Below are 12,484 nucleotides of genomic sequence, written 5' to 3'. Positions count from 1 at the left end.
TTTACTGCTCCTTCTTCAAACGCCCTTGCCCTGTGTTTTATATGCACACCTGAGGGTTAAAGAGATGTTCTGTGTGTGGTTCCTTTGCTTATCAAATGAAGCTTCTGACATTCAGCGACCCCAGCAAAGGATCTCGCTGTCTTGAGTGGGATGAACCCTGAGGACACGACTGCCAGAATAATTCTTTTCACACAGTTCTGAAGTCATTTCCTGCCTGAAACTCTCCACGGTTCTACACAGCTGCCAGGACCAACTCACTTTTTGATGTAACGTCCTAGGCCCTCACGCTCTGCCCCCCCACCCCTCAGTGTCCTCCACACGCCTTTCCCTCTGGTCCTTCCTCTGTTCATCTTTCAAATGCTACACGTGGCCCCTTTCATAGCCCTGTGGTGGTTTCCCACATGCCACCCTTCTGCCTGACGTCACTTCCCCGATACTTTAAATAATGCTTATTTTTCAAAATGCACCACATCCAAGAAGTCTCCTGGGATCACTACCTCAGACCGAATTTTTGGATAGCAATTTTCTGTGCCGTTGGACATTTTGGACATGTTTGGCTCAAATGCGTGAGGATAAGCCATGAAGCGTGGAGGACCCATGAGCTGGGTCCTCCACATTTTTGATCAGCTAGAAGAGGGATCTTGGTAGTGTGTAAGCAGCTCACAACAGCTGCTGCATCAGCCCCGGGCGAGTGCAGAGATGAAGGGGAGAAGAACGGTGTGCCTGGGGAGCTTGAGGGGAGTGGACACTGCATTCCAGGCTCACTTTGGCTTTGGAAGGTTCCAGGCAAGTTAGGCCAAGCTGAAAAGGATCTATGTGCTGGACTAAAAGCAGGAATTGCTCCAGGTAGATTTGCCAGGGGAAGAGGCAGGCAGCTCTGCGCATTCAACAAGGAAGGTTCAGGCACAGCTGGATCCAGGAACTCAAGCAATGACATCAGGGTTTTCTCTTCTCTTCCATTCTCTCTGCAGCTCCCCCGTCCCTACACCTGCCCCTGAGGTCTTGCTTGTCTCTGCTAGTCTTTGCTCTGCCTGCAGGCTCTCTGCAGTTGCAGGAGAGATGTTTTCAGAAGCCCCAGGCTCATTCTTAACTTAGCCATCATGCCTCTCCTCTGAGGTCCACAAATCAAATGCAAGGAAAATTTTCCTTGGCTGGCCAAAAGCAGGAGGAAACTGTTTGACTTCAGGGATCTACCCAGCACCCTTGGTTCTTATCTGATTCTATTTAAGACCCATTCATTCAAAGACCCATTTCTTAAACATGTACTCTGTGCCAGACATGGGATACAGTGGTAACTAGGGAGAGCAAAGGGAAGAAGTTGAGTGGTTTCAGGATGGAGTGGGGACGAAAAAATTCACTGTTGCTATTTTGGTGATACTCACAGGTTGATGCTCTGAATGATGTTGATTCTAAGTAGCCGTGACAAAGTATGTTGGGGAGCATGTGATCCACCAACGTCTCCTTGTCAAGTCCCACTGCACCCCTACAAAAAAAGACCAGAAACAGAATTTTTTTTAATTGACATTTTCCCCAATAGCTAAAGAAACAGAGAATAGACCTGAGAACCAAAGGCACAGTGAGTATGAACCACTGTCTCGTGCCCAATGAGGAAAGTACCCTGAGTTGACATCCCAAAGAGAGGCCAGAAATGCTGCTCCCCCGCGGAGCCGTTCCCTGGCTGGGCGGGGGCAGGCCTCCAGGGCTTTATTCCCCTGAGGGACCTTCTGGGGAAGACCTTTGATTTAGAAATAATTTAAGATTCAAAAGAAGTTGCAAAAAAAAAAAAAAAGCATCGAGAGTTCCTGTGTACCCTTCCCCCAGCTTTTCCCCAATGATAACATCTTACACAACCATAGTACACTTCCACAACTAGGAAATTGCCATTGGTACAATACTATTAATTAAACTATAGGTCTCAGATGGCTAACAGGCACATGAGAAGATACTCAACATCGCTAAGTATTAGAGAAATTCAAATCAAAACTACGGTGAGGTATCACCTCACATCGGTCAGAACGGCCATCATTAAAAAGTCTACAAATAACAAACACTGGAGAGGGGTGGAGAAAAGGGAACCCTTCTGCACTCTTGGTGGGAATGTAAATTGGTGCAGCCACTACGGAAAACAGTATGGAGTTTCCTCAGTAAACTAAATATAGAGTTGCCATATGGTTCAGCAATTCCACCCCCGGGCACACAGCCAGACAAAACTCTAATTCAAAAAGATACACGCGCCCCTATGTTCATAGCAGCACTATTTACAATAGCCAAGACATGAAAGCAACCCAAATGTCCATCGACAGATGAATGGATAAGGAAGATGTGGGTGTGTGTGTGTGTGTGTGTGTGTGTGTGTGTGTGTATGTGTGTATGTATATATATATATATATATATATATATATATATATATATATATAAAATGGAATACTACCCAGCCATAAAAAAGAATGAAATAATGCCATTTGTAGCAACATGGACTCAGAGATTATCATACTAAGTGAAGTAAGTCAGAAAGAGAAAAGACAAATATCATATGATATCACTTATATTTAGAAATGTAAAACATGACACAAATGAACTTATCTGTGAAACAGACTCACAGACATAGAAAACAAACTTGTGGTTTCCAAGGGGGAGGGGGTGTGGGGAAGGGATGGAATGGGAGTTTGGGGTTAGCAGATGCAAACTATTATATACAGGATGGATAAAACAACAAGGTCCTACTGTAGAGCACGGGGAAATATATTCAATATCCTGTGGGAAGCTGTAATGGAAAAGAATATGAAAAGATGATATATACGTATAACTGAATCACTTTGCTGTATAGCAGAAATTAACACACTGTAAATCGACTATACTTCAATAAATTTTTAAAAAGATAGACGGTAGGCCTCATTCAGCTTTCGCCACTTTTAATATGCACACGTGTGTGTGTGTGCACAAGCACGTGGTACTATGGAACGTTAGCACACGTATAGATCTGTATGACCATCACCCCATCAGGACGTGGAACTGTGACGAGATACTTCTGCAATGTCAATGTCTTGAATGTCAATCCTGAAACAGTTCCTGGCAAACAGGGAAGACTGGGCCCCCAACTCCTCTGCTGTACCTCCCTCATGGCAAGGAACTTGAGACAGTATCTGGTGGTAGAGGAGGAAGGATCATTTCCAACAAACACTGGGAAGCACTGGCCTCCCTGTCCCTGTCTGGGCTCAAGGTGGCTGTAAAACAGAGGTGCAAATGCCAAAAGCAAGGCCACAAATTTGGGGAGTCTGGTAACTGCTGCTCCCGTTCAATAGAGGAAAGTGGTCTCATCAGCACCGGTGAGGGCAGGAAAGGTGACCCAAGGCCCATCCGGTGAGGTCACCTCACCAGCAAGCTCTGCAGCTGGAGGTCACCCCCCCCCCACCCAAACCTGGGCTCAGAAGGAGCTCTCGGGGGGCATTACCAGAGTCTGTGTTCTTTCCCGCCATCGCCCCCAGGGAGCGGGCAAAATTACAAGGGTAAAAAACGACAGTGTGAAAGTTGAGGTGTTCCCTGAGCTTTGCCTGACACCCCGTAGGCTGCTGAGAGCTTTCTCCCTCCTCTCTTAAAGAAGGGAAGTTAAAAGCCCTAGGGGTCTTACTTTTGTGAGGAAACACTATTTTCTCCAAAGTACTGATAAAGCGTAATCGTTTATCCTTCACAAAAAATTGGCTGAAAACTGAAGGCCAAACTAGGGCACTGCAGAGAAATGTCTAAAGAAAAGAAAGCACAGGAGGCCTCAGATGAGAAATGATTTCATGGTGGGAGGCGGGAGCTCCTGACCAAGGATCTGGGAGGAACGGGCGGTCAAGGTCACAGCTCCTCCCAGGGCCCATCCCAAAGCGAGGCCGTGTATGATCCTCAACCAGCTGGTCAGGCAGATGCAATGGGGCGGCCCAGAGTAGCCCCGTGGGGTCTCCTCTCCTTGTTGGCAATGATGGGGATGCTCTCCCTGTTCTTGACGGATCGTCCTCCCCTCACTCTCTGTGGAAGTGCGGGGTCTGCATCAGATCGGCTTATCATCTGGACACACTAGGTACCAGTCTGGCGTCAGCCACAGCGCTTTTCTAGGGCCTCTGGTCTAAGGAGGGAACTGCCTTGACTTTTCTCCCAGAGATTTTGGGCTCAAAACACCTCCATCTCCCAGAGCACAGCACTGGGAGATGCCTTAGCTGGTTAAAACTTCAGCTCTCTGAAGGCATCACGTGTCACTGTAAATGCCATCAGTACCATCAACCCAGGCTCTGAGGACAGGAGATAAATGTCTGTTCCTTCCCCTCTTTAAGACCTCACTGTGTGCCTGGCACAGTGCCCGGTGCAGTACCTGCTATAGCACGAAATTCTCATAAAGCTGTGTTGATGAAAAATTAATCAGTCAACCTAGGAAAGAAATGGAAAACTCTATTTGAGCCAAATTGAGGATTATAACTTGAGAACAGCCTCTCAGAAAGCTCTGAGAACAGTGCTACCCGTTAGGTCAAAGCACAGTTATAAGTTTTGGTGACAGGACTGTACATTAAGTGACGCGTTATTGATAGTTTATACAATCTAGCGAGTAGTAGGTCATCGAGGCTTCTTACAAGATTAAAAAGGAATGTTCTTTTTTGTTTTGTTTTTTTTGCATTACGCGGGCCTCTCAGTTGTGGCCTCTCCCGTTGCGGAGCACAGGCTCCGGACGCACAGGCCCTGTGGCCATGGCCCACGGGCCCAGCCACTCCGCGGCATGTGGGATCTTCCCGGACCGGGGCACGAACCCGTGGCAGAGAAGAAATTTTATGTTTAAATTTTTCTTGTCTTGCCATAAAACACGAATTTTATTTCCCAGCTGCAATGGGGGCTTTTACCTCCATTTTCTACCAGGCAAATGGAGGTGAAGGTACAGGCCCAACATCTTCCAGCTAGAAAGCAGAATTGAACCTGGGTCAGCCTGGCTGCAGGTCTGCCTGCTGTCCACTGCCGGGCACAGCTCCCGGGAAGCCACTTCAGCTGATCAGATGGGAAAGGCAGCTGTCAGACACAAGGAGGGAGCAAGCCTCCCCCAGATCACTGCTTTCAATTTTCCCAACACTCATGTATGTCTCCTCCCTGGAGGCCTTATTGGTGTGCACCCAGGCCATGGGCAGGAAGGTGAGTGTTCAGGTCTCCTGCTCAGGCCTCGATTCTGGCCAGAGACGTGTCCTCTCAACCTCGCTCTCTGCCCCCAGAGGCCCCTCCCTTTCTCTCCCAGTCTCCTCCAAGTGCCCAGATTTCCAGCGACCTTCAGATTTGATATATTGAACGTCTCCAAAGGATATTCCCATTGACATTGAGCATGCCGCTGTGTGGAGCTCAGCAATAAAAGGGGGAAATTACCAGGCATTTAAATTCTGAAAATTAATGACGAGAGGTCAGAGATTTCCGAACATCTGTTTCCAGCATTTTCAAGGGGGCCTTCAATTTGCAGGCAGCACTGAGCCACGCGGTTATCAGCAGTTACTTCACACAGTGCCGCGTCCGGGAGCTGGGAGTGGATGGTGGGACCCAGCCACTGCACCCACGTGCTTTGTGGCTCGATCCAAGCAGTGTGTCCACTGAGGTTCAGGGTCCCGGCCCTGCTTGTAGGATTCTATACACCCATCTGAAAACCCTGAGTCTGGATTTCCCCAAGTGTCAGAGTTCTGGAAACTGAGGCTTCAAAACAGAAGTCCTTGTGCCAAGGAACGGAACGGAATGTTTCTAGGGCTGCACCATCCAATAGGACAGCAGTAGCCACACGAGGCTGTTAAGTATCTACAATATGGCCAGTCTGAACTGAGATGCACTCTGAGTGTAAAATATATACTGGATTTCAAAGACTTAGTATAAAAAAAGTAATTATCTTTTATGTTGCTTATGTTGGTGAAATGATAATATTTTGGCTAAACTGGGTTAAAGAAGATATCTTATTAAGTCAGTTTCATGCAAAGTATTATATATAGAATGGATAAACAACAAGGTCCCACTGTATAGCACAGGGAACTATAGTCAATATCCTGTGATAAACCACAATGGAAAAGAATATGAAAAAGAATGTATACATATATATATATATAATTGAATCACTTTGCTGTACAGCAGAAATTAACACATTGTAAATCAACTACACTTGAATAAAATAAATTTGGAAAAAAGTCAACTACTTTGTTTCATTCTACTTTTTTCATCAGATCTATGACAATTGAAAAGCACATTATACGGCTCACACACTTCTATAAGTCACCATTGCTCTAGAGTTTCTGTAGCTTGGTGTTTCTTGGGCAGTGGGGAGCTGTTGTCACCCCTAGAGGGCCTTCTAGAAACTCTGGAGGATCTAGGGTGTCACACTGCCTGGGGGAGGTGCTCCTGACATACAGTGTGCTGGGCACGAGGAATGGGTGAGTCCCGTAACTACCAGAGCAGTCTGACGCAACAGAAGAGTTATTCATGACTCCACCTCACTCTGAATGTCCCACCAGACACGATAGATGAAAAATTGGTTATAATGATCTGAGCCTAAACCAAATTCCATTTTATGTATAAACACAGGTATTTGGTTTTCACACAAACTAAGATTTCCAAGGACACAGCTACTGTGTAAATCAAACAAAGATTGCACTTTGTTTCATCTGGAACATTACCAAACACCGTTCATCATGTGTTAGAAATTTCCAGCACTGTTGGCAATACTGCTCACGGTGCTGGAGTTGCCGACATAACATGACCGTCTTCGTCATTCACTGTCATTCCACGGAGAGGTGTAATTTTCTGCCTGCTTCACTCTATCTCCTTCCTAGAGCTTGAGCACTTGTAGACGGAAAGGCATTCCATTTTATTTAAACTACTTTCCCTTTGTTTCTTCTATATTACAATTAGGACTTTATATTGGCTTAAAAAATTATGCATGTAGGTAAATTACAACTGAAAGGGGTCTTGCACACAATTTTGTTTTAAACAGAAAATGGCATATTGCATCTGATAGAGTTACAAACCATCACTCAAACCTACTCATGCCGCTCTTGACTCAGAAGAGTTGAGACTTTGCCTCTTAAACACCTTCTCATTCTTTTTTATTTATTTATTTATTTATTTTTGGCTGCATGGGGTCTTCATTGGTGCATACAGGCTTTCTCCAGTTGCGGTGAGCGGGGGCTACTCTTCGTTGCGGTGCGCAGGCTTCTCATTGCAGTGGCTTCTCTTGTTGCGGAGCATGGGCTCCAGGCGCACGGGCTTCAGTAGTTGTGGCACACGGGCTTGGTAGTTGTGGCTCGTGGGCTCTAGAGCGCAGGCCCAGTAGTTGTGGCGCACGGGCTTAGTTGCTCCGCGGCATGTGGGATCTTCCCGGACCAGAGCTCCAACCCATGTCCCCTGCATTGGCAGGCGGATTCTTCACCACTGAGCCACCAGGGAAGTCCCCAACAACTTCTCATTCTTTAGGTTTCAGATGCAGTGGCCCTTCCTCCAAATAGCCAAGATGTCACCTGCTCTGTGCTTCCCTGCATTCTGCTTCCCATCACCCCATCCTTCATCATGCAGATGGTACTGCCTGTGCAATTATCTTCCTCCCTGGACTGTGGGCTCCAAGAGGGCAGGTTATGTCCGTTTGGTTTATTGCTCTACACCCAGTGCCTAGCTCATGGCTGAGCACACTAGTACATACTCGATACTTAGTGAGTAAATGAATTAATAAAGATCAGGGAGAGCTGGTGTCTAGAGATCTATAAGGGTGAATGGGAATGAGGGCCAGCAGCAGGGTAGAAATAGATGACAACAAGGGAGCCCAGTGTCTTGGACGCTGATAAAATGCACAGCCTACAGCGCGTAGAGTAATGCACTTTGAAATCAGGCAGATTTCACTTCGAGTCCCAGTTCTGCCTTGTACTACCCTTGGTCATCTTAGGAAAGTCCGTTGACTTCTCTGAAAGAGTGATAAGGGTACTTCCCTCATTTGTTGGGCGACTTAACTGAGAACTGCTTGGAAAGCACTTCCTGCCGTGTCTGGTAAATGGTAAGAGCTCAGTACATGTTCTTGTTATTAAAACTCTTTCATAGAGGCTGCGTGTGCCTCTAACAGAGGCCCTGGTTGCCCCAGTGTCGGTGCCCATCACCAGTAGGGAACTTCTACAATTCAAAATCAAAAAAACAAAAACAAGGACAAATGAACTGATTCTTAAATGGGCAAGGGAACTGAAGAGATATTTCTCCAAAGAAGACATGCAAATGACAAACAGGTATGTGGAAAAGGTGCTCAATATTAGTAATCATTAGGGAAATGTAAATCAAAATCACAATGAGATTTCACCTCAACAAGTTAGGATGGACACACACACACACACATATATACATCTAACCATCATCTGAGCCTTCAGTGAGTCAATCTTTTTGCAATAGTAACAAAGATCACTGATCATAGATCACCATAACAAATATAATATACTTGAAAATTTTGAAGTTTGAAATATTGCTACAATTACCAAATGTGACACAGAGAGAGGAAGTAAGCAAATGTTGTTGGGAAAATGGTGCTGATAGATTTGCTCAATGCACGGTTGTCATAAACCTTCAATTTGTAAAAAAACAGAAAACAAAACAAAGAAACACAGTATCGGCAAAGTGAGAGAAAGCAAAGCACAACAAAAACAAGGTCTGTCTGTAGAACTACCATATGACCCAGCAAGCCCATTTCTGGGTATATACCCAAAGGAATTGAAACCAGGATCTTAAAGAGATATCTACACTCTCATATTCACTGCAGCACTATTCAGAATAGCCAAGACACGGAAGCAAACTCAATGTCCACTGATGGATGGATGGATAAAGAAAGTGTGGTATATACATATGATGGAATATTATTCAGCCATAAAAAAGAAAATCCTGCCATTTGCAACAACATGGATGAACCTGGAGGAGAATATGCTAAGTGACATAAACACGAAAAGGACAAATACTATTATACATGATACCGCTCGTATGAGAAGTCTAAAATAGTCAAACTCAGAGAAGCAGAGAAGAATGGTGCTTGCCAATGGCTGGGGGGAGGGGGAAACAGAAGTATTCAAGGGTACAACGTTTCAGTTACGCAAGATGAACGAGTCTTAGAGATCTACTCCACCAGAAGTGCCTATAGCTAACGACCCTGTAGTGCATACTCAAAAATGTGGTAAGAGGGTAGAACTTACGTTAAGTGTTCTAATCACACACAATAACGATGGGGTGGGAGGAAACGTTTGGGCATGACAGATACAGTTAGGGCATAGATTGTGTGACGGCTTCATGGGTATACACTTATCTCCAAACTCATCAGGTTGTATACATTCAATTTATGCAGCTTTTTGAATATCAACAACACCCCAATAAAATGGTTTTAGGAAAAAAATAACAAAGATCAGTTGACTAAAAAGATGTTAACTTCATCCAAAAACACCCTTACAGAAACACCCAGAATAACATTGGACAAATATCTGGGCACCCTGAGGCCCAGTCAAGTTGACACAGAACCAACCATCACGGTTTACATAAACGTGTCCCCACTAAACTGAGTTGAGAACTGGTACTAGTGTCTTTAATCTGAATCTCAAGGCGAAGCACAGACCATATTATTTACTGACCACGTGGACAGTGGTTCTGGCCCTGATCAGAGGACTCATATTTCTAGGTAAGAAAATGCTACCTCCTCACAGATACCCAATTTTACAAGTCTTCCTTCATCCAAAAGTCATTAATTCTGAGGTCTAACAGGAAGCCTTGAACTGTCCATGCTGAAATGTAAGCCAATTTTGTATAATCTTCAGTGGAAGAGAGAGAACAGCCTATCATGGCCCCTCAGTGTTATAACAGCATCACCTCAAGCAAAGTAGGACAAGCTTCCCTGTTCAGCCTTCCTGTTCATCCAAGATCACTACGCCTCCCTCATGGTGGAAAGTCATCTGATGGACACATTTATACAAAGAAAGGAGCTAAGATTTCCTGAAGGATAACTACGTGCTACATACTATAGGTATCTTATCAAATTTAATCATAACAGCCGTAAGTAGTATTCTTTACTCTGACAAGTGAAGAATTTCAGAGAAGTTACTTATAGTCCAGTGGCACCAAATGCTGCCCCTCTATTATATGGTGGGAATGGGTCTTGGTGGGAATCCAGTTTTAGCTGGTTCTGTAGCTCCTGGTCTCTCCAGGACTCCACGCTGCCCCCCTGAATTGTGGCACAATTGTCCTTGCCATCTCCGGAAACAAACAGGATTGCCTGGAAAGAGCCTTAGGACTCTCCCCGGGGGGCCTGCAATGAGCCAGCAGATACCAGAGGCTTCTCTTTCCCCAGAAGATGGACTGAGCCAAGCTCCCCCAAGGTCTCCAGATGTGGGCAGGTGACTTTCCCCAGCATGGCTATAAATAGCTGGTACCCAGGCTCAGATCATTTGCTGCCCAAACACAGACTGGACTTGAAGCTCAGGGCAAAACCATTCTCAGGCTTATTCCAGTGAAAGGGAGGGCGTTAGTGGGAGGAGTATCCTCTGCTGACCACCACACCTGTGCACCTGGGTCCCAGTGTGCCTCTCCCCAGGCTGTCAAGGGGCAGGGATGCACGACAGTTGGCCTTTCCACTGGTCATTCCAGTGTGTATCAGTGAGGCCTCCTGGCGTACACCTGACCCTGCTGTGTGCGGCCTCTTCACCTCGCCGTCCCTTACTTTTTGATAGCACTTTACAGTTTATTTTCACATCCATTTCTTGCTTCCTCTGCTAAATCAGGAGTTGGCAAGCTACCGCCAGTGGGAAGAACCCTGCTCACTGCCTATTTTTGCTACTGGAATACACCCAAGCCCATTCTCTCGTGTTCTGTCTATGGCTGCTTTCCCCAGCACGGCACAGCTGAGCAGGTGCTGCAGAGACCATCATGGTCTGCAAAGCGTAGACTATTTACTATGAGGCCTTTGACAGAAAAGGTTTTGCCAGCCCTGCTTTAAACAATCCCAGGAGGCAAATGCAATTACTATCATTACTAAAGTGACAGGTGGGGAAAAAAAACCCGGGATGAAACCAAGTAGCTCAGAAATGCTTTCTTAAGGACACAGAACTGGTTGGCAGAGCCGAACCGAAAGCCAAACGCCTTTCCTCCATGTAAGGTTCACTTTGAAGCCAGTCGGACACGGGCGAGTCTCGGCACCAGAGGGCGGTTCTTTGGGAAGGTCTTTCCGGCCAAGTGACACTGACTTGGAGGAAAAAGAGAGGCAGGTTTGTTCTCTAAAACATGTCGGACAATCAACACTCAGCCTGTGGATGTTGAGAACCAGCCCTGAGCTAGAGGCTGCAGGGACTGAAATACCAGCCAAAAGGGTCTGGAATATTCAGAGTTGATATATCTTTTTTTTTTTTAATTTATTTATTTTTTGCGGTACGCGGGCCTCTCACTGCTGTGGCCTCTCCTGTTGTGCAGCACAGTCTCCGGACGTGCAGGCTCAGCGGCCATGGCTCACGGGCCCAGCCGCTCCGCGGCATGTGGGATCTTCCCGGCCGGGGCACGAACCCGCGTCCCCTGCATCGGCAGGCGGACTCTCAACCACTGCGCCACCAGGGAAGCCCTCAATTATTTTTTTTTGGCTGCGCTGCAGGGCTGGCAGGACCTTAGTTCCCTAACCAGGGATTGAACACAGGCCCCCAGCAGTGAAAGCACAGAGTCCTTACCACTGGACCACCGGTGAATTCCCCAGAGTTGATATTTCATTAACTTTTTATCTTCCAATTAAAAAAGCAAACAAAATGCTTACAAACCATAGGTATGCGAGAAATAAATGTGAAAAAGATACACGTGAGGAAGGAAGCCATAAGCTCTTCTGGTGTCACCAGGGAAGCAAAGTTCCAGGGAGTGGTTTTTCTTATGTAAGATTTTCTCCTCCTTCCCACTCCGCCCCTCTACACACACGCCATTTGAGTGACAGTCAAGGTCAGAGTCATCACCTCCCCATGCTGTCCAGGACCAGAGATGCTTCTCCTGGGCTCTTTCTCATGATGATTCATGTTTATAACACAGACTTGGAGGCTTCTGTTTCTGGTAAGAACCCATCATTTCCTAACGGTATTTAGTAGCAGCCGGATGCCATCTCCTTGTGGCTTTAACCCAGGACAGTGTCACTCTCCCCTATCACCCTGGGGTATTTAGAATGGTCCGGGAATGATGGGGAAGGGTGAGAGGGCCCACAGGAGACTTTGTGCTCAGTCCTGGAAACCAAGGGTCTGTGGAGCTCTGAGCAGGCAAACCCAACACTGTGTAGAGAGAAGGGCTTCTGAAGAGGAGGCAGCCCTCACTCCTGAGGCAAACGTTTAAAGCAAGAATGCCTTGGAAGAGAGAGAAAAAAAACGAAGGCAAGGCCTAGGATAGAGGGCGAGGCCAACCAGGGAGAGAGAAGGGAGGAGGTGGTTGACAGGAGTCAGCCCTGCTGGGCCAGGTGAGTGGTTGCATCTGT

At 46.3% G+C, this 12,484-nt stretch overlaps 1 long non-coding RNA gene across 1 annotated transcript in view; it reads right to left on the bottom strand.

Annotated features, from left to right (window-relative positions):
- Positions 1-1,402: 1,402 nt before the first annotated feature.
- LOC125961925 (uncharacterized) overlaps positions 1,403-12,484 on the bottom strand; it is a 37,509-nt gene continuing 26,427 nt past the window's right edge. The window contains exon 3 of the long non-coding RNA XR_007473060.1: positions 1,403-1,483. This is a non-coding gene — a long non-coding RNA (uncharacterized LOC125961925). The remainder of the gene's footprint in view (positions 1,484-12,484) is intronic.

This window comes from Orcinus orca, chromosome 18 (assembly GCF_937001465.1).
Source record: "Orcinus orca chromosome 18, mOrcOrc1.1, whole genome shotgun sequence".
Lineage (NCBI taxonomy): Eukaryota > Metazoa > Chordata > Mammalia > Artiodactyla > Delphinidae > Orcinus > Orcinus orca.
The sequence above is the reverse complement of the archived record's forward strand: the minus strand, read 5'-3'. Positions and strand labels throughout refer to the sequence as shown.